We start from the raw sequence: 20,019 nt of genomic DNA, 5'->3' as shown, positions 1-20,019 counted from the left end.
TCGGAAACTTCAGATCGTGCAGAATGCAGCTGCAAGAGCAATCATGGGCTTTCCCAAATATGCCCATGATACACCAACACTACGCAGTCTGCATTGGTTGCCGATCAGTTTCCGGTCACAATTCAAAGTGTTGGTTATGACCTATAAAGCTCTTCATGGCACCGGACTAGATTACCTCAGGGACCGCCTTCTGCTGCACGAATCCCAGTGACCAGTTAGGTCCCACAGAGTGGGTCTTCTCTGGGTCCCATCAACTAAACAATGCCACTTGGTGGAACCCAGGGGAAGAGCCTTCTCTGTGGTGGCCACGGCCCTCTGGAACCAACTCCCCCCAGAGATTAGAATTTCCCCCACCCTCCTTGCCTTTTGTAAGCTGCTTAAAAACCACCTCTGCCGCCAGGCATGGGGGAATTGAGATACACTTTTCCCCTAGGCCTTGACAATTTTATGCATGGTATGTCTGTATGTATGATTGGTTTTTATATAATGGGTTACTAACTGTTTTTAGTATTGGATTATTGTCATATACTGTTTTATTACTGTTGTTAGCCGCCCCAAGTCTGCGGAGAGGGGCGGCATACAAATCCAATAAATAAATAAATAAATAAATAAATAAATAAATAAATAAATAAATAAATAAATAAATAAATAAAACAGAATACCTTACATATCCAGACTTGAAATTTTGGGCTTGGAAAGCTTAGAACTATGTCACCTTCAGCATGACCTAAGCATAGCTCATAAAATGATCTACTACAATGTCCTACCTATCAATGCCCACTTCAGCTTCAACCACAACAATGCACAAGCACACAACAGATACAAACTCAAAGTGATCCGCCCCAAACTTGACTGTAGAAAATACAATTTTACCAACAGAGTAGTTAATGCCTGGAACTCACTACTTGACTTTATGTTTTTATCACCAAACCTCCAAAACTTGACCCTTAATCTGTCCACTGTTGACCTCACTCAATTCCTAAGAGGTCAGCAAAGGGCATGCATAAGTGTATCAGTGTGCCTACTGTCCCTGTTGAATTGTTCCCTTTCATCAGTACCCATCTTACGTATATAAACAATGTTATATCTATGTATATTACAAATATGTACTTGACTGACTGACTGACTGAATAAACAAGCAAACAAACAAAGCAAACAAAGCAAGCAAGCAAGCAAGCAAGCAAGCAAGCAAGCAAGCAAGCAAGCAAGCAAGCAAGCAAGCAAGCAAGCAAGCAAGCATCAGCCAGTAATCAAGGCAGCTAAAGATTGGCTAGAAGGATGGCCCCACAAACCACAGTGGAAACAAATGCCAAGGACAGAACTAGCTAAGGCTGGCAAGGTGAGGCAATTGGACCCTATCTATTAAAGAAAACCATGGAAAAGAAGTTATTGAAGTTCACAGAAACCATAAACATTTTTTAAAAAAATAATTAGATTCATAGTAAACATTGACATTGCTGGTTCAAGATTTGATTAAAATATCTCTGACGAAACAGAATGAATCTAACATGCCTGATAAAACCTTGCAGGATTAGCTAAAGAGCTAATATTAGATGTGGATTCTGGATAAAGTTAATGAGTAGCAAATAATTTTATGACTAAGGGACAGGTTTAGAATTTGATTCTAAAAGCAATGGGAAGTTTTCCTTATCTTATGACCAATTTTAATCTGGTCTCTTATTTTCAGTGATTGATCTTTCTCAATGTATTTTTATTTCATTCCAATAAAGATGAAAGGAAATCACAAGTGTGTAAAAGGTGGAGTAGTGTATGTGTCAACTGGATTGTATGATCTTCTGTTTGAAGTTCTTAGTCTTCATTTCTTTGGAATAATGATTTTAAACAGGCTGAATAAGAAATACACAGTATTTGAAATATCGAAAAAAGAAACTTTATTATATATAAAAGATCCAATGCAATTTGTTGATTTTTTAAAAAAAATAAATTTTACAATCAAATTGACAACAGCAATATGTTTGTTTGTCATTTGTTGTGACCTCACTTATATTTCTGAGTATGGATCCCAAAGGTCAAAAGGTCCTGAAATATCTAAATATTTTGCACCCTATGTTAAGGAAAATTAAAAATCAAAAATTCTAGCTGGGTCGTAATGAAAAACAGAATGGACAAGACTATGATTCCAAATTGTTAACAAAGCAACTGGATTGGATAATATAGCATTAATCCACATGATCAGGTTGTCGCAGTATAAACGGTAGAAGCTGACCATGGTTGGATACAAGGAAAGCACAATGTGATCTTCAATCTACCCCCAGGTAAGCAACCTTCACCTATTTCCTTTTACTAATCATTGAAGTAGCATTTTATAACTTCTATTGATCCAAGTAGAGCTGTCATATTTCATTTTATTGTAGGCAAATTTCTCACTTCTTCCATTGGGCTATTGGCCTCCATTACCATTTTTATTTTTTCTTATAAGATTATTATAAGTGAAACTGACCTTCACCCCACTTTGACAGAGAGAAAAGTGGGCAATGAAATGGTAGATAAAGAGGAGTCCTCCTCCTCCTCTTCCTCCTGAAACTTCTGAGGAATCTGTAAAAGGCATATTGCAATTGCAGGCTGGTTAAGAAAATGTGCTTCTGTTTTTCTCAAGCCATAACTCACTGCCAGTTATCTTAATTAAAAATATCAATGCTGGGCAAATGTTTCGGAAAACTTCGACATTACGTTTCTCTAAAATAGCTTTTTAATTGCCACACTTTCTTTGTCTAAAGCAGTATCATTCCCCAATGAGTGACCTCATCTACCACCCTCCTTCCTTCTACATTTTCAATATGCAGAATCCATTTTTCTCACAGACCGACAAAGGTGTTATTGCTTAATTAGAAGAATGCCCTATAAAAGAGAGGAAACCCAGTACTACTGTCATGCTGAGTGAGAGTCACTGTTTCCCAGAAAATCATTGTCATATTACCTAAATGGAGAGCAAACTACATTTTCTAGTTCATATTATCTCTTTAGAATATATCTGTTCAACACCATTTGAGAAAAATGGCCCATAATGAGATCTGCAGGAGTCTTCTATATTTATCTAACTATAACATTTCAAAGTCGCCCTTCATCTTTATAATCAGAATAATTTGCAAATATAATTACATTAATACACAGCACAACCACCCTGTCGTGCTAAAATAAAGAAGACAGTAAACAAAGTTAATAGGGAAAAAGATAAGGTCAATCAATTAAAAATTTAGAGTACCCAAAATATTTTCCAGGTGGCACTGAAAGTATTTCAATATTAGTGCCACACATTCTTCCATAAATCAGTTTGATTAAAAATCACATTTAACCATCATTAGACTCAGTAGTTTAAGATTTATATAATGCATGAAAACTCTAGTACAGTGTTCAATTTTCACGGTGGTTGCGTTCTGAGTCCACCCGCGAAAGTTGAATTTCTGCGAAGTAGAGATGCGGAAGTAAATACACCATTTTTGGCTATGAACAGTATCACAAGCCATCCCTTAACACTTCAAACTCCTAAATTACCATTTCCCATTCCCTAAACAACCATTTACTCACCATTATTACTGGTACTCACCATTGAATAAGACATTTAGCGATCCTGATATTTATAAACATAATTATTTATTAACAATAATTATGTCTTTTGCGATAAAAATGATGATTGGCCGAGATTTCAGCCAATCAGCAATGGCAGATGAAAGTTTGGCGATGACGTATGATGTCATCGGGTGGGAAAAACTGTGGTATAGGAAAAAAACCCGCAAAGTATTTTTTTAATTAATATGTTTTTAAAACTGTGGTATAGGCTATTCGCGAAGTTCGAACCCGCGAAAATCGAAGGAACACTGTATTATGAAATGATGTGGGTGTAGTTAGTTACACTCGGCATTGCTTCTTATGTCTATAGAGATTCTCAGTCATCTGTGTCATGGTTGACCCAAACCCTGATGAAGTTTATATTAGTCCAAGTGTTAGACAATTTCTAGGCAATCCATGAATCCCAACCTTGTCATATAGCAGCACTGATGTTCTGCTTCCCCTAACAGAAAGAGCATTCATTTTTAAGGAATTACTTCCCCAAATCTGGCTGCACTATTTTTAAAAAGGGGGGGAAAGGAGCAAAATAATAAAAATATTGGACAGAAGCATAGCGAAAAACCAGATTTTTCAGCTTTGAGATAACACCAACATTCCCAGATCAGTCTTGTGGTAAAGATGAAGCACTGATATTTAGATGAAAGATGATTCGGAACAGATTGAAATAAAAGTTCTAGAGATTGCCACACCAATTGATACAACTGTGAATGGCTTAATATTATGCAATTCTAGGGTGAACTGATGATTGCAGAGGCATGATCTGAATTGCTATGGATTTCAAAATCCTTTTGTAGCACCACCAGCAGGGCCTCTTGTTTTCCTTATGCAACACTCAAATTATTGAGGAAAAAATGGAAATGGACTACCAGAATTTATAATCCCCAGACTGGCAGTATTCCATGTTTTAGTTGTCCGTGTGTGTGTGTGTGTGTGTGTGTGTGTGTGTGTGTGTGTTTGAGAGAGAGAGAGAGAGAGAGAGAGAGAGAGAGAGAGAGAGAGAGAGAGAGAGAGAGAGAGAGAGAGAGAGAGAGAGAGAGAGAGAGATATTCTCTTTCAGCCCTAAGAAAGCACAAATAGCAAACCATTTCGGAAAAACCTTGCCAAGGATCCACAATGACTTGAAGGGGACCCCTCAAATGTGTACACTTTCCCCTCCCCCCAAATCTTGAAAAACCACATCTAAGAGGTTTGTCCAAAACATAAAGGTTTCTAAGCCATTCTGACTCTCATCATAGATCAATAGTGTTGTTGTTTTAACATCTGTCTCCAATTCCATCTACTTATGTATGCTCTTTTCATTATGTACACAAACATTTTACAAATTGACAACAACTTAACCAACTACAAAAGGAAGGATAGGCTAAAGCAAGAGTTTTGAATATGTTATACAGACACAATTAAAATTACATGCTGAATCAGCCCATTGGGGGAAATCCCTACAAGTTGTGTTTATACCATGAAAAGCAAGCTAGTGAGGAAAAGAAGAAAGAGACAAGCAGTGACTAATTCACCACTTTGTGGCATTATTAGTGACTTAGTTCAGGTTTCAAATTAAAAAATATTGTTTATAGTGGTGTTGTTAGAAAGATAGAAAGTTACTATGGAAGATAAACAGTTTTATTTTAAAATGTTTCTGTATTGCATACAAACAAGGAACAACATGGTTGAACATTATTCTTGAAATTTATTTTATTTATATTTTTCTGAATCTGCCCGAAACCCTATAAGACATTTCAAACATTGTCAGAAAATCCAATTATTGAACTGTGTCATGAATAACTAAACAAGGAAATAGGAGAATATGGTATATGGTAGCATTGTGAAAAGCGAGCTGAGAAAATGCCTTTCTTCCTTAATAAACAACTTTTTTCTCTTTCTCACCTTTGTACACACAGAGAGAGTCTGTGAAGAAGAAAGAAAGAATTTGTGCTCATGGAAAGTATCCATGGCTAAAGATATTGCTATCCTCAGTTGTGAAAACATTGTTTTCATATCTAAGCTTGCATAGTTTTGATACCTGAGTCCCACTAACGAATCAAGAGATGGACCAATAGGCACAAGAAAACCAGAGAGAGATTGAAGGATTGTTTGGCCTGGCCTCAAATTTAAAGTCAATTTCAAATATAGCAACTTTTCTTTTATTTCTTTTGTTGTTTTAATTTATGCTCACTCATTTTGTGGATGTTCATATATTGTTTATAAATTCTCATTTTTAAAATGGTGGCTAGGGTGATGAAATTGCAAATGTCTTAGTTTATCTAGATATTTGAAAGAATCTGTACATGACTAACTATATTATTATTCTTCTATAAATGTTGAAAAGGTATTTATATTGCAAATGTAATATATTTCCAAAGTGAGTCTCTCTTTCATACCTAGGAATGTCACATGTCAGTCTAGCAGCTCTACTGTCAGAATTAATAAAATTAATATATTTCTGTTTAAATGAGGGAATGGTTCCAGCTGTCTTGATGAAGGTAGTCATGTGCCCATTCCTCAAGAAGATATTACTGGACCTAACAGTTCTGAACAATTTTTGTATGATCTCCTGCCATTCCTTTTAGATCACAATTTCAGAGGGCCCTGGAGAAAGTGGATTAGTTATAGGTGAAACTCAAAAAATTAGATATCATGCAAAAGTTCATTTATTTTAGTAATGTACTTAAAAGATGAAACATAATGTATGATAGAGGTCATTATATGCAAGGCAAGATAGCTCAAGCTGTGATTTGTCATAATTGTGATGATTATAGGGTACAGCTCATGAAAACCCCAAATCCACAATCAGAAAATTAGAATATTACATGCGATCAATAAAAAGAGGATTGTACATAGAACAAGATCAGACCTCTGAAAAGTATAAGCATGCAGTACTTGGTTTGGGCCCCTTTTGAAACAATTACTGCCTCAATGTGGCTTTGGCGCTGCTGAGGTGTTATGGAAGACACAGACTGTGAAATTTTTTGAATTTCATTTGGAAACCAAGGACCCAGAGTATGGAAGAAGAATGGAGATACATACAGTGCAAGATGTTTGGAGTCCAGTTTCCACAGTCTGTCTTGATTTGAGGAGCCATGTCATCTGCCGGTATTGGTCCACTGTGCTTCATTAAGTCCTGGGTCAACATAACCATCTACCAGGAGATTTTTGAGCATTTCATGCTTCCTTCTGCAGATGAGATTTATGGGGATGTTGACTTCATTTTCCAGCAGGACCTGGAACCTGCCCACACTGCTAAAACGTGGTTCAATGACCATGGGATTACAGTGATCCCCTGAGTTTCGCGATCTCGATCATTGCTAATCGCTATATCGCGATTTTTCCACCCGATGACGTCACTCCTTTCCTTTCTCATCTTTCTTTCTCTCTCTCTTTCTCTATCTTGCTTTTTCCTCTCTCACACTCTCTTCCTCCCTCTCTCATCTCTTTCTTTCCTTCTCTCTCTTTCTCTATCTCTCCCCCTCTTGCTCTCGAGCGGCAAGCGAGCAGCCGGGCGGGCGGGCGAACGGGCAAGCGGCAAGCGAGCAGACGGGTGGGCGGCTGTTGGGCGGTCTTCCCCGCCGCCCACACGCAAACTCCACCATCTGTGCATGTGCGGCCATGGAAAAAGGGGCGCGCATGCGCAGATGGTGTTTTTACTTCCGCACCACTACATCCCGAAATATCGATTATCGCGAGGGGTCTTGGAACGGAACCCTCGCGATAATCGGGGGATCACTGTACTGTGCTTGATTGGCCAGCAAACTCACCTGATCTGTACCCCATAGAGAATCTATGGAGAATTGCCAAGAGAAAGATGAGAGACATGAGACTGAACAATGCAAAAGAGGCGAAGGCCGCTATTGAAGCATCCTGGTCTTTCATAACACCTCAGCAGTGCCACAGGCTGATAGCTTCCATGTCACGCTGCATTGAGGCAGTAATTGCTGCAAAATCTCAAACCAAATACTGCATGCTTATATTTTTCAGAGGTCCAATATTGTTCCAAGTACAATCCTTGTTTTATTGATTGCATGTAATATTCTAATTTTCTGAGATTGTGGATTTTTATCAGCTGTACCCTATAATCATCACAATTATGACAAAACATGGCTTGAACTCTCTTGTCTTGCATTAAAATAAATGAACTTTTGCACAATATTCTAGTTTTTTGCGTTTCATTTGTAGAACACATTTTTAGTCACATTTCATATTCAAGAAACAATATGGAGTCAGCACTGATTTTATTTGTGGAACACCACTGCTGAAGCCAGGATGATACAATCTTCCTTGTTCTTCTCAACTTTTCAGAATTTGATACCATCAATTAAAATGGTACATGTTTGATTCACTGTTGAGATTGGGGGTGAAAGGCATGAGTTTAAGGTGGTTCCTCTTTTTCTGTGGCCAGCTCCAGTTGAAAGGAGGGGAGAGAGTTTGAATCTCAAAAACCTGATTTGTAGCGCACCATTAACCTTGACTCTCATGTTTAATATCAACATGAAACTGCTAGATAAGGTCATTTCTCCACACAGTCAGGCATTACCAAGTGATGTTGTCAACATCATGTTCCAGTGCCTAGAGGATCATGGAATTTAGATGAATAGGTTTGAACTCAGTCTGACAAGACTGAATGGTTTTGTAAATGATTCTCCTGGTGTTTTGGTTTTTCCTGCTTTATTTCAGAATGCGGCTGCACTTCCAGTTCTATCATTTGGATATTGTCCTGCATTCCCACTTCCTGTTTTATCTGTTCTAAGGCTTATCTGGCGAGTCAGTTTAGCCCTTCCTGGACTAGGACTTTCTTCTTACAGTCATTCACACCTTATAATTTTGCATGTGACTTGTTGCATACCTACTGCATCCTCCTTCATAGATTCAACCAGCATAGATATTGTATTAGTTACTGTCGATGCCTCGATACTGGGAATTAACTTCCTACATTGGAAAATACAGTATTTGGATATAAATAATCTATATTTATTTATTCAATTTTTATCCCACTCTTCTCCTTAGACTCATGGCGGCTTACAACATGTTACCAATAGCACTTTTTAACAGAGCCAGCATATTGCCCTCACAATCTGGGTCCACATTTTACCCACCTCGGAAGGATGGATGGCTGAGTCAACCTTGAGCCGGTAATGAGATTTGAACCGCTGGCCTGTAGATCTACAGTGAGCTTCAGTGGCCTGCAGTACAGCACTCTACCTGCTGCGCCACCTTCTGAATAACACAGGAACCCAGCAACTGAATTTTATTTCTTGTGATTTCCTTGTTACACTGATTCTTTATTATTCGTCTCTAACATGAGATCATACGTATGGGCGAGAAGCCATTCAAGGGAATTCCCCTAGATGAAGCAAGTTCTATATTCTTGTGTGCTAACAAATACCATTCCATATTTAGCCACATGCTCTGATGGTCAGCAAGTAAGCAAGTAAGTAAATAGGTAGGTAGGTAGCTGGTAGGTAGGTAAGTAAGTAATACTTGAAATTAATCACTCTTATTACATGCCATGGGCTGGCAAAAAGGAAAAAAAAGGTTTCCATTTACTGGTGATGCAAATCAATTACCATACTATCATCAGATATTATGTGCTTCTGTCAAGGTCTTGTGACAGGTCTTGGTATCCTGAATCCCATTCTAGTCAGTACTGAGTGGCAGGCAGTAAACTGCTGGGTGACAGTCTTGTCATGTCATTCTGCGATGAGCCTGCAATGAACTCTGGCTAGCACTGATCCTTACAAATAAAGTAGCTGTAGTCAAAAGATTTTGTTTATTTGGTTTTGTTTATTAGAGGTGCAAAGCATTCAACTATTTTTATGTAAAATTACCCAAGTCACTAAATTTATATTGCCTCCTTAACAATTTTGTGTGTGTGTGTGCGTGTGTGTGTATTGTAAAGACTAATTGTACTTCTATTTATGTATAGGTCTAATAATATCTGATTATGTTTCTCCTTTTTAAATTCCTTACTTTAAACTCTTAGTCATTGTCTTTAGTTCTAAAACTAAAATCAAGCAATTGTGCCCTATAAATGTGGAAAGATTTGGGAAGAACCAAACTGAATACCTTTCATATTCAGTAAAAATTAATTGCATTCAGTTTGGAATGAGCTTATGAGTTTATGTACACTTGTTTGGAAATAAGTCACATTTAGTTCAGTGGGATTTTAAAACCCTGATTTGCTATTTGAAGAAATGAGAACCATCTTTTCCCTTTTCTAGGATGACACGGTTCCATGGAAAATAAAGTAGATTTATTTGCCTGTAAAGCCCACTGAGCTTTATATAGTTTATTTTCAGTAAGCATACATAATTTTGTGATCTTATTTGCCAGAGGCCCTTACATTTATTATAGCTTTTAAAATTATTTACATACCCAATTACCATTGTTTACATTACATGTTTCTTATCTATCCATAATTCTAGTTAAAAAAAATTACATGGTTAACCTTAACTAAAAGCAATACTTGGTCTTCTTATCGGTCACTCATAAACTATTCAAATATGTTGCATACAAACTATATGTTTGACATCTCTTTATTTTTAAAAATATATTAAACTTCAAAGTAATTATGCACTTCACATTTCTAAATATTTCCGTTAAAAACTTCCCAGGAACGGTGCATTCTTTTCACCTTGCCTCATTCTCATTCCTTTCAAAATACAGTAATACCTCATGATACGAACTTAATTGGTGCAAGGAGGAGGTTCGTAAGACGAAAGGTTCGTAAGACGAAACATTGTTTCCCATAGGAAACAATGTAAAGTCAATTAATCCATGCAACCAAAAAACCCCCCGCAAAAAAACGGCTTTCGGCGACTGCTGGAAAGCCGTGCGGCTGTTTTAAAAGGTGACAGCCGGCCTGGGGGGCTTACCAGCACCCCCCGAACCCGGGTTTGGGGTTCGGGGTGGTTCTGGGAAGCCCCCCAGGCCGGCTGCGACCTTTTAAAAGAGCCGCTCTGCTTCCCATCTGTCTCCTGAAGCCGAACGGCAAAGCCGAACTTCCGCGTTCGGCTTCAGGAGACATCTGCGAAGCGGCGCGGGTGTTTTAAAAGGTCGCAGCCGGCCTGGGGGGCTTGCCAGCACCCCCCCGAACCTGGGTTTTTGCCGAACTTCTGGGTTCGTGGTTCGGGGGAGTGCTGGGAAGCCCCCCAGGCCGGCTGCAACCTTTTAAAACACCCGCGCCACTTCGCAGCTGTCTCCTGAAGCCGAACGCGGAAGTTCGGCTTTAGCGTTCGGCTTCAGGAGACAGATGGGAAGCGGCGTGGCTCTTTTAAAAGGTCGCAGCCAGACTGGGGAGCTTGCCAGCACCCCCCCGAACCCGGGTGCTTCCCAGCTGTCTCCTGAAGCCGAACGCTAAAGCTGAACTTCCGCGTTCGGCTTTGGGAGACAGCTGCGAAGCGGCGTGGGTATTTTAAAAGGTCGCAGCCGGCCTGGGGGGCTTACCAGCACCCCCTGAACCCGGGTTTGGGGTTCGGGGGGGTGCTGGGAAGCCCCCCAGGCCGGCTGCGACCTTTTAAAACACCCGCGCCGCTTCGCAGCTGTCTCCCGAAGCCGAACGCGGAAGTTCGGCTTTAGCGTTCGGCTTCAGGAGACAGCTGGGAAGCGGCGCGGGTGTTTTAAAAGGCTTCCCAGCACCCCCCCGAACCCCGAACCCGGAAGTTTGGCAAAAGTTCAGGGTTCGGGGGGGTGCTGGCAAGTCCCCCAGGCTGGCTGCGACCTTTTAAAACACCCGCGCCGCTTCCCAGCTGTCTCCTGAAGCCGAACGCTAAAGCCGAACTTCCGTGTTCGGCTTCGGGAGACAGCTGTGAAGCGGCGCGGGTGTTTTAAAAGGTCGCAGCCGGCCTGGGGGGCTTCCAAGCAACCTCCCGAACCGAACCCGGGGTTCAGCAAAATTTTACCTCTTCTTACGAACTTTGTTCGAGTTACGAACCGGCGTTCGGGAGGCTTCTGGGAAGCCCCGCCGCCCGGCTGTTACCTTTTAAAACAGCCGCGCGGCTTCCCAGCAGTCTCCGAACGCCGGTTCGTAACTCGAAAAAAGTTCGTAAGAAGAGGCAAAATTTTTCTGAACCCCGGGTTCGTATCACGAGTTGTTCGTAAGACGAGGGGTTCGTATCTTGAGGTACCACTGTATGATCCTTTTCAGAAATTGGTCCTCCACCTTTCTGAACTATGTTATGGGTTTTCTTATGAACGCATAAAAATATTCACCACAACAACAAACCCATTTATTACTCCAATACAGAATGGTTACCAATTAAGATTTAAAAAGCAGCAAAGACATAAACAAGCAAAATTGATGACATTTTAGCAAGCAAAGGTCTTTGAATACTTAGGTTAAAAAACTGGATGAGAATCTCTGAAAATATATTTTTTTCATAATTAATTGGGATTCCAGCCAAGTTTTTCTGTCAAGCTCCTCTTTAATTGTCCCATTACAGGGAGGTAGAACAAAGTTTTCTCTATGCTGTAAATAGCTGTTGTATTGTTTGGCAGGCATATATGAGAGAAAATGTTTACTGAATCATTTAAATCAATGAGCTTACCATCATTTGCAAATTTCTTCATAGATGGAACGTTACTGCACTATGCTATTTTAGAAAATTTGTTTTAAAAACTGACTCTGGATCAACAGAGATACTTGTTGCATAAAAATCAAACTATTTTTAATATAATCTCATGTACTCTGAATATTGGTTCCTATATTATACAATAAGTTAACCATTTATATTTACTTATTTCTTTTCTATAAAATGCTTCTTGTGCTGAAAATCATAAAGGTCTGTTCAGACACAAACTAAATTTGTATCTATTCCATATTCTTAGAATAGTACATTTAAGATAATCATTTTTTAAAATTTGCATGAACTATAGCTTTATTGTACCACAAATATCTATGCTATTCAAATCTCAAATCATATCCTTCCAAATTTAATAGTCTTCTGTTGCTCAGAAACACCCACTGCTTCATCCAAGCTAATCAACAACAAGCAAAGTATAGTTTCAAATCAGCACTGTAAATCCAATCTTTCTCTTTTCTTTGCATCTTTTAATGCATCATATTTAACTTGTGGTTTTTTTCTCCTGTGATACAAATATAGATATATCTTCCTGCCATTGTTAAGTGGTATTTTTCCCTGCACTCGAATACTTATTAGTTGAAAATAAAGGAGTCTAAAAATATTTTGACAGTCAAGTAAATAATATAGTAGGTTCTTGATATGTATAATTTTAAAAAAATCTTTATTTCTTTATTAAATCTATTTTGTGACTTCATTTTTTTAAATTATTCTTGAGCAAAATGGTACTGAGCATCATAAAGAGCTTTCCCTATACCCACTCAATCTCTATGCAACTCATGTAGTATGTCGTGATGGTCAACAACTTGGATAACTTCAAAGACAGGTTTATAAAACATAGAGGGTATACACACTTTTTAAAATTTCTGCTCAGATTGACTGGGTAATATTTCCCAGAAGAATATTTCTCACAACTTGTTACTGGAGAAATTAACATGAAGATTCAGTGACAACTGACGCGAGATCAATAGAATGGAATAGAATAGAATAGAATAGAATTTTTATTGGCCAAGTGTGATTGGACACACAAGGAATTTGTCTTGGTGCATATGCTCTCAGCGTACATAAATAGCGCCGGCGGACTTACCCGCCGGCAGCGTTTGTGGAAGGGTCGAGGGAGACACCAGACTCCCCATGGCGGCCGCCATCTTGTTTCGGCCGAAATCTCGCGAGACGAGATTTTGGCCGAAAGTCAGGCCTACATGGCCTGACACACTGCGAAGTCTGGGCGGGGTTTGCTGGCCCTATTTAAGGGCTTGCAGGCCCTGGGCCAAGCCTCTTCGCCCGGACTTCGCAGCCGGAGCAGACACATGGCTGTCTGCTCTTGCGCTTTTGGAAGCGTCGTCGGAGGCTTGAGGAGGCTGCAGCTCGTCGCGAGCAGCTGGAGCAGCTCTTCCGAGGCCTGCGGTCTTCCCTCTTCTCAGGCTAGGCTGGAGTCCGGTGTGCACCCCCCTCGCTTCGTAAAAGGCGGCCACGTGTTGCGGCCGCCATCTTGAGAGCCTCATCGGAGGGTCGTGGAGCGGTCCAGGGCTTCGGAGGCTGGGCCTGTGCCGTTTTCGGCTGTTGGCCCCTCTATTTCGTCCGGGGGGGATCGTTCCGGTCGCCCCCTCGGGAACGGGGGGATCGGGCGGAGGGCTCGCGTGTGCGCCTCCCCCCCCGGTTCCTGGCCCCTGTTCAGAAGGCAGTTAGGCCCTTGGCGGCAGCTTCTTGCTGCTGCGCTGCCTGTTTGGGCAGAGGCCATTTGCTGCCCTCTTTTGGGGCCTGGGCGGCCCCGGTTTCATTCATGTTAAAGTAAGAACCATTGTGTAAAACAAAACAAAACATACATAATAATAATAATAATACTTATAATTATGGTTAATATTATTTAATATCTTTATATAAAACACATAAGTCTGATGGCAGGAAAAGACCGATTGGTCCCTCTAGTCTGCCCTTATAATATTTACTGTATTTTATCTCAGGATGGATATATGTTTATCCCAAACATGTTTAAATTCTGTTACTGTGGATTTATATACCAAGTCTGCTGGAAGTTTGTTCCAAGGATCTACTACTCTTTCAGTAAAGTCGTAGTCAAACTTCAGTAAAACAGTTATAGTCAAACATTAATTATTTAAATATTTGGTAGCCCCACGGTAGCTGTGCCTAGGAAGGTGATGAGGCCCTTGGCCAGGGTAGCCAGGAAGGGCCCCCCGGTGGGTCCTGCTGGGGGGGACTGCGGTTGGTGGCCACCTGGTCCTAGTTTCTTGGGGGGTTTTCGGGGGGGGGGGGCACCTGTAACCAGGTTTGGCCCCCCGCCGGCTCCTACTGCGGGGGCACGGGCCCCTGGGGCAGCTTTTGCTATGGCCTGGTGTGTCGGGGGAGGGGGGTTCGGACCCCGCCAACGCAGGCCATAATGCCTCCGCCCCTTTTGACGGCTTACCTGTCGGGGCCAGGGGTATTAGGTACGGGGGCCACCACAGTGTGGGACCCGTTCGCTGCATGTCAGGGCTTTGCTGCAAAGGGGCTTGTTTTCGCCCCCTTTTGTAGGTACAGCCGTGCGTGCGGGAGGGCGAGGTGCCCGTGCCGCTTCGGTGTGCCCCTGCCCCTAAAAGGGGACGGTTAAGAGGGGAGGGGGTCCAGGGAACAAACCCCACCTACTGGGGGAAAATGGGCCCAGCCCAAGTATTTAAAAACGCTCGAGGGTTGGTTGAGGGACTACCACCCTCGCTCGAGAGCGGCTGCTCTCTTGCTAGGTTTCTCACAGGGATTCAGGATCCCTTGCATGGGGGTTTGGGCAAGCCTTCAGGTCCGACAACCTCAGGTCGGTTGTAGGACATGAAGGCATTGTTCGGTCCAGAATGGCGGAGGAGGTGGCCGAGGGGAGGGTCCTTGGGCCCTTCCCGGAGCCGCCCTTCCCGTATCTTGGGGTCCCCATTAGGGGTGGTCCCCTGAAAGGCGAGTGGTGAATTTAGGTTGATTCACCACTTGTCTTTTCCTAAAGGGGAGTCAGTGAATGACTTCATTCCTGACGAACTTTGTTCGGTGCAGTACGCATCCTTTGATGCGGCCGTGACCATGGTTAGGAAGTGTGGGGTTGGAGCCCTTATGGGAAAATGCGACATTGAGTCGGCATTCCGGCTCCTCCCCATACACCCAGACGGATTCGAGCTTCTGGGCTTCCATTTCGAAGGTGGGTTTTTTGTGGACAGGGCACTGCCAATGGGCTGCTCTGTCTCATGCTCTCTTTTTGAGAGTTTTAGCACCTTCTTGGAGTGGGCGCTCAAGAGGCCCAGCGGTTTGGGATCGGTCGTTCACTACCTTGATGGATTCTTGATGGCGGGGCCTGCGCGTTCAGAGCAATGCTTTGCTCTAATGCTGGACTTCGAAGCCCTTTGTGCTCTGTTGGGGGTGCCTTTAGCCTCTGAGGGGACCGAAGGCCCCGCCACCAAGATTACCTTCCTCGGTATTGAATTGGACTCAGAGGTGCAATCTTCTAGATTGCCCCTGGACAAGTGACTAACATCAGGGATAACCTTGGTATGGTTCTGGGCTGCAGGAAAGTCACTCTTCGGCAGCTCCAGGAACTGGCCGGGATACTTAATTTTGCCTGCCGGGTCGTGGTGCCGGGCAGGGGTTTTTTCTAGGAGGCCTCCAGAAGGGAGGGCCTCTTCAGTGGTTAAGGATTTGACCTTTTTGGGAGCTCTTCCCCTTGATAGTGGCCCTTGAGCTTTGGGGTGAGCTGTTTAGGGGCAGGACTCTGCATTTTGGAGTGACAGCCTAGTGGTTGTCTTTGTTGTGAACGCCCAGTCCTCTAAGAGTGACAAGGTCATGCGGCTTGTCCGCCATTTTTTGTGCACAGGTCCTTGTCCCTGAACACATTGTTTTGGCTAGGCATGTCCCCGGGTTAGATAACAGGGTTGCTGATGCCTTGTCCCGTGGTCAGTTGTCCCGGTTTCGGACCCTGGCCCCGGGGGCATGTATGTCGCCAGAGGCTTTTCCTGTCCCCCTTTGGAGCCTGGGTTGGCTCCTGGGCAGTGGAGAGTAGAGGCTTGCTGGGCTACGGCACTCTCGGGAGTGTCTGGCACTCTGGGGGGCTTAGCAGCAGGCAGGTAAAGAGTTTGGGGATTGCAGGCAGTATACGGGTTACCCCTATAGCTGGCCTGCCCCAGTTGTGTACCTGGCCATATTTGCGTCTAGCTTTGGCAGCGTGGCCTTTAAGTTAGGACTATTAGGTCCAGGTTGGCCGGCTTCGCCTTTTGTCTAAGGCGGGGGCGGGGGTTTTGATTTATGGTGACTTCCGCATTGTGACGGTGCGGGAAGGTTGGGCCAGGGCCTTATTGCAGGCCGTCAGGTCATTTTGTTCCTTCCATCTGATTACCTCATTAGGTGGGTGCTAGTGTGTAGGGTTTGGCCAGGCCAAGTATGGATCCCGCCATTAGGGAACGCTCGTTCTCGAGAGGCGCTGCCACTAGTGCGGTAATGGCGTTCTTGATACGGAGGATTCGGGGAAGTCGACCGCTGGCGGTCAACGGCCTGTTTTAGGGTACGAACGGCCTGTTGAGGGTCTGGGGTAAGATCTTAGGCCAGGTTCCCCTTTTGGTCCCCTTCTATTCAACCCCGCCAGGACGCGACCGACGGGGTTGCTTTGGGTCATGAGCGCTCCGAGACCACTCAGCAACAAGGTACCGTCGGGGGTGGGGACCCTTCCGTCGTGGCAGCTGGGTCCTTGTCGTCTGGCGGGGGAGACGGGGTGTGCGGTGGCGATGGGCGTTTCTACCGCTATTGCTGGGAGGGCGGCATTACATTGCTGCGCCCAGGGGGGCCTGGGAGGGCGGCATCCCATTGCTGCGCCCAGGCGGTGCTGGGAGGGCGGCATCCCGTTGCTGCGCCCGGTTGGTCCTGGGAGGGCGGCATCCCATTGCTGTGCCCAGGTGGTCCAGAGAGGGCGCCATCTCATTGCTGCGCCCAGGCGGTGCTGGGAGGGTGGCATCCCATTGCTGCGCCCAGTTGGTCCTGGGAGGGCGGCATCCCATTGCTGCGCCCAGGTGGTGTTGGGAGGGCGGCATCCCATGGCTGCGCTCAGTCGGTGCTGGGAGGGCGGCATCCCATTCCTGCGCCCAGTCGGTGCCAGGGGCGGCATCCCATTGCTGCGCTCAGAGGTGTGCTGGGAGGGTGGCATCCCATTGCTGCGCCCAGTTGGTGCTGGGAGGGCGGCATCCCATTGCTGCGCCCAGTCGGTGCCAGGGGCGGCATCCCATTGCTGCGCCTGGATGTGTGCTGGGAGGGTGGCATCCCATTGCTGCGCCCAGTTGGTGCTGGGAGGGCGGCATCCCATTGCTGCGCCCAGTCGGTGCCAGGGGCGGCATCCCATTGCTGCGCCTGGATGTGTGCTGGGAGGGCGGCATCCCAGTGCTGCGCCCAGTTGGTGCTGGGAGGGCGGCATCCCATTGCTGCGCCCAGTTGGTGCCGGGGGCGGCATTCCATTGCTGCGCCTGAGTGTGTGCTGGGAGGGCGGCATCCCATTGCTGCGCCCAGTTGGTGCTGGGAGGGCGGCATCCCTTTGCTGCGCCCAGTTGGTGCCGGGGGCGGCATTCCATTGCTGCCCCTGGGTGTGCTGGGAGGGCGGCATCTCATTGCTGCGCCCAGTTGGTGCTGGGAGGGTGGCATCCCATTGCTGCGCCCAGTTGGTACTGGGAGGGCTGCATCCCATTGCGGCGCCCAGGGGTGGGTCTTGCACCTCGGTGGCAAGGACCTGTGTGGGTCTGGGGGTCTACTTTAGATCTGCCAGGCTCGCGAAGCCGGCAGTGGCTTCGCACTGTGCGGCCCTCCACGCAAGTGGTGTGGTCGAGATCCTCCCGGGGATCGCTTGGTGGGACGCCATTTCCCTTAGGGCCCTTCACCGGGTTGGACGGGGAGTTATTCAAGGCCCTGGGTACGGTAGTCAGAGAGTTGGGCGGGGTGGTAGTGGCCCATCCCCACATCACCATAGATCAGCCGTGGCTTTACCTGGCTGCTGGTCTTCCTCTGTCAGTACAGTGGAACACCGTTTTTCTTACAGGACCTGCAGTGGTCTCTGCATGAGCTGGCGCAGTTAGAGGGGGGAGTCGGGGGGCCAAGATAGAGATCTGACCCCCACTCCGTGGCAGGTTAGGGGCGGAAATCTGGGTGGTGGTTTAGCAACTGCGCGTTCTCCCTTGGGCATCTTTGGGGATGATTGACAGGTTCTCTCCAAGCTCATGGTGGGGTGCTACCTGAGCAGTTGGGGGGAACCTGTCTTTGGGTCCCGCACATTGAAGTCCCCGGGTAGGGGTGAGCCGGTGGGACCCCCCCCATGCAAATGCATGGCAGGGTCTCAGGTGAGGGAGAGGTCCCTCACCTGGACTAGCATCGAGCTACGCCCATAGTTGCCCAGGAATGTTTATTGCTACGTCATTTCCGCCCCGGAAGTATTTGTTTGACCCTGCAGGTCCACTGTTTGGGTCATAGTTAAGCATGTTGATTTATGCTAATTTATGCTAATTTATTTAAATAAATTATGCTAATTTATTTTAATAAAAATGACCCAGTTTAAATCCAGCTCTTGTGTCCGTGTCGTTACTCCGTCTCTTCTGCAAATAAAATATACATTTGTCAAGAATCATGTGGTACAACACTTAATGATTGTCATAGGGCTCAAATAAGCAATGAAGAAGCAATATTAATAAAAATCTTAGGCTATAAGCAACAAGTTACAGTCATACAGTCAACATGGGAGGAAATGGGTGATAGGAATGATGAGAAAAACTACTAGAATATAAGTGCAGATTTAATATAAAGTCTGACAGTGTTGAGGGAATTATTTGTTTAGTAGAGTGATGGCGTTCGGAGAAAAACTGTTCTTGTGTCTAGTTGTCTTGGTGTGCAGTGCTGTGTAGCGACATTTTGAGGGTAGGAGTTGAAACAATTTGTGTCCAGGATGTGAGGGTCAGTAAATATTTTCCCCGCCCTCTTTTTGACTTGTGCAGTATACAGGTCCTCAATGGAAGGCAGATTGGCAGCAATTGTTTTTTCTGCAGTTCTGATTATCCTCTGAAGTCTGTGTCGGTCCTGTTGGGTTGCAGCACCAAACCAGACATGTTAAGAATAGCATTCCAATCCAAGTCCCAACTCAATCATATGTGTTATCAACATATCACACTCACATACTATATAAAAGGAAAAGGGTTTGGATCAGGACACCTGTACTTGTCTTCTTTCAGACTTTGACACTCACATTGCAGATGTCCCTAGGGAATCTGAAAACTGAAAGTGATGAAGTATTGATTCCACCTGGCAATTAAATGGCAATAGTAGGAGCACGATGGTGGACTTGAATAATTCAGCATACCCTTTTTTATATTCATCTATATGCTTGTAAAACTCTAATGTCTATAACCTTACAGGCTATCTTACAGAATATGCCCAAAGATGTAGATTAGATTAGATTAGATTTATTGGATTTATATACCGCCACTCTCCGCAAACTCGGGGTGGCTCACAACAATAATAAAAACAGTACATAGTAACAAATCCAATTCCCACCAATCTAATTACAATTTTAAATTAAAAAAAATGTAGGATCCATCACTCCTGTAGATTTGAAATTTAACAAGTTTATCATACAATATTTCTAGTGATCATTTCCTCATGTTTGGCTGTGCCTTATGGTTCAACATGGGCTACTTTCAAAGCAGCTACATATCTGAATATCACTTTGAATTATAAAGAACTTTATATTACTATTAGTTGCTCTGCCATTCTTGAAGGCATTGAAGATCCCCCCCCCCAAAAAATGAGGGATTGCCGTTTATATAAAAAATTGGTTAAATCCTAAAATGATAGAGATGAAGAGGGGAGGATT

The sequence above is a fragment of the Erythrolamprus reginae genome, chromosome 5 (genome assembly GCF_031021105.1).
Source record: "Erythrolamprus reginae isolate rEryReg1 chromosome 5, rEryReg1.hap1, whole genome shotgun sequence".
NCBI lineage: Eukaryota > Metazoa > Chordata > Lepidosauria > Squamata > Dipsadidae > Erythrolamprus > Erythrolamprus reginae.
This window is presented reverse-complemented; position numbering follows the sequence as displayed.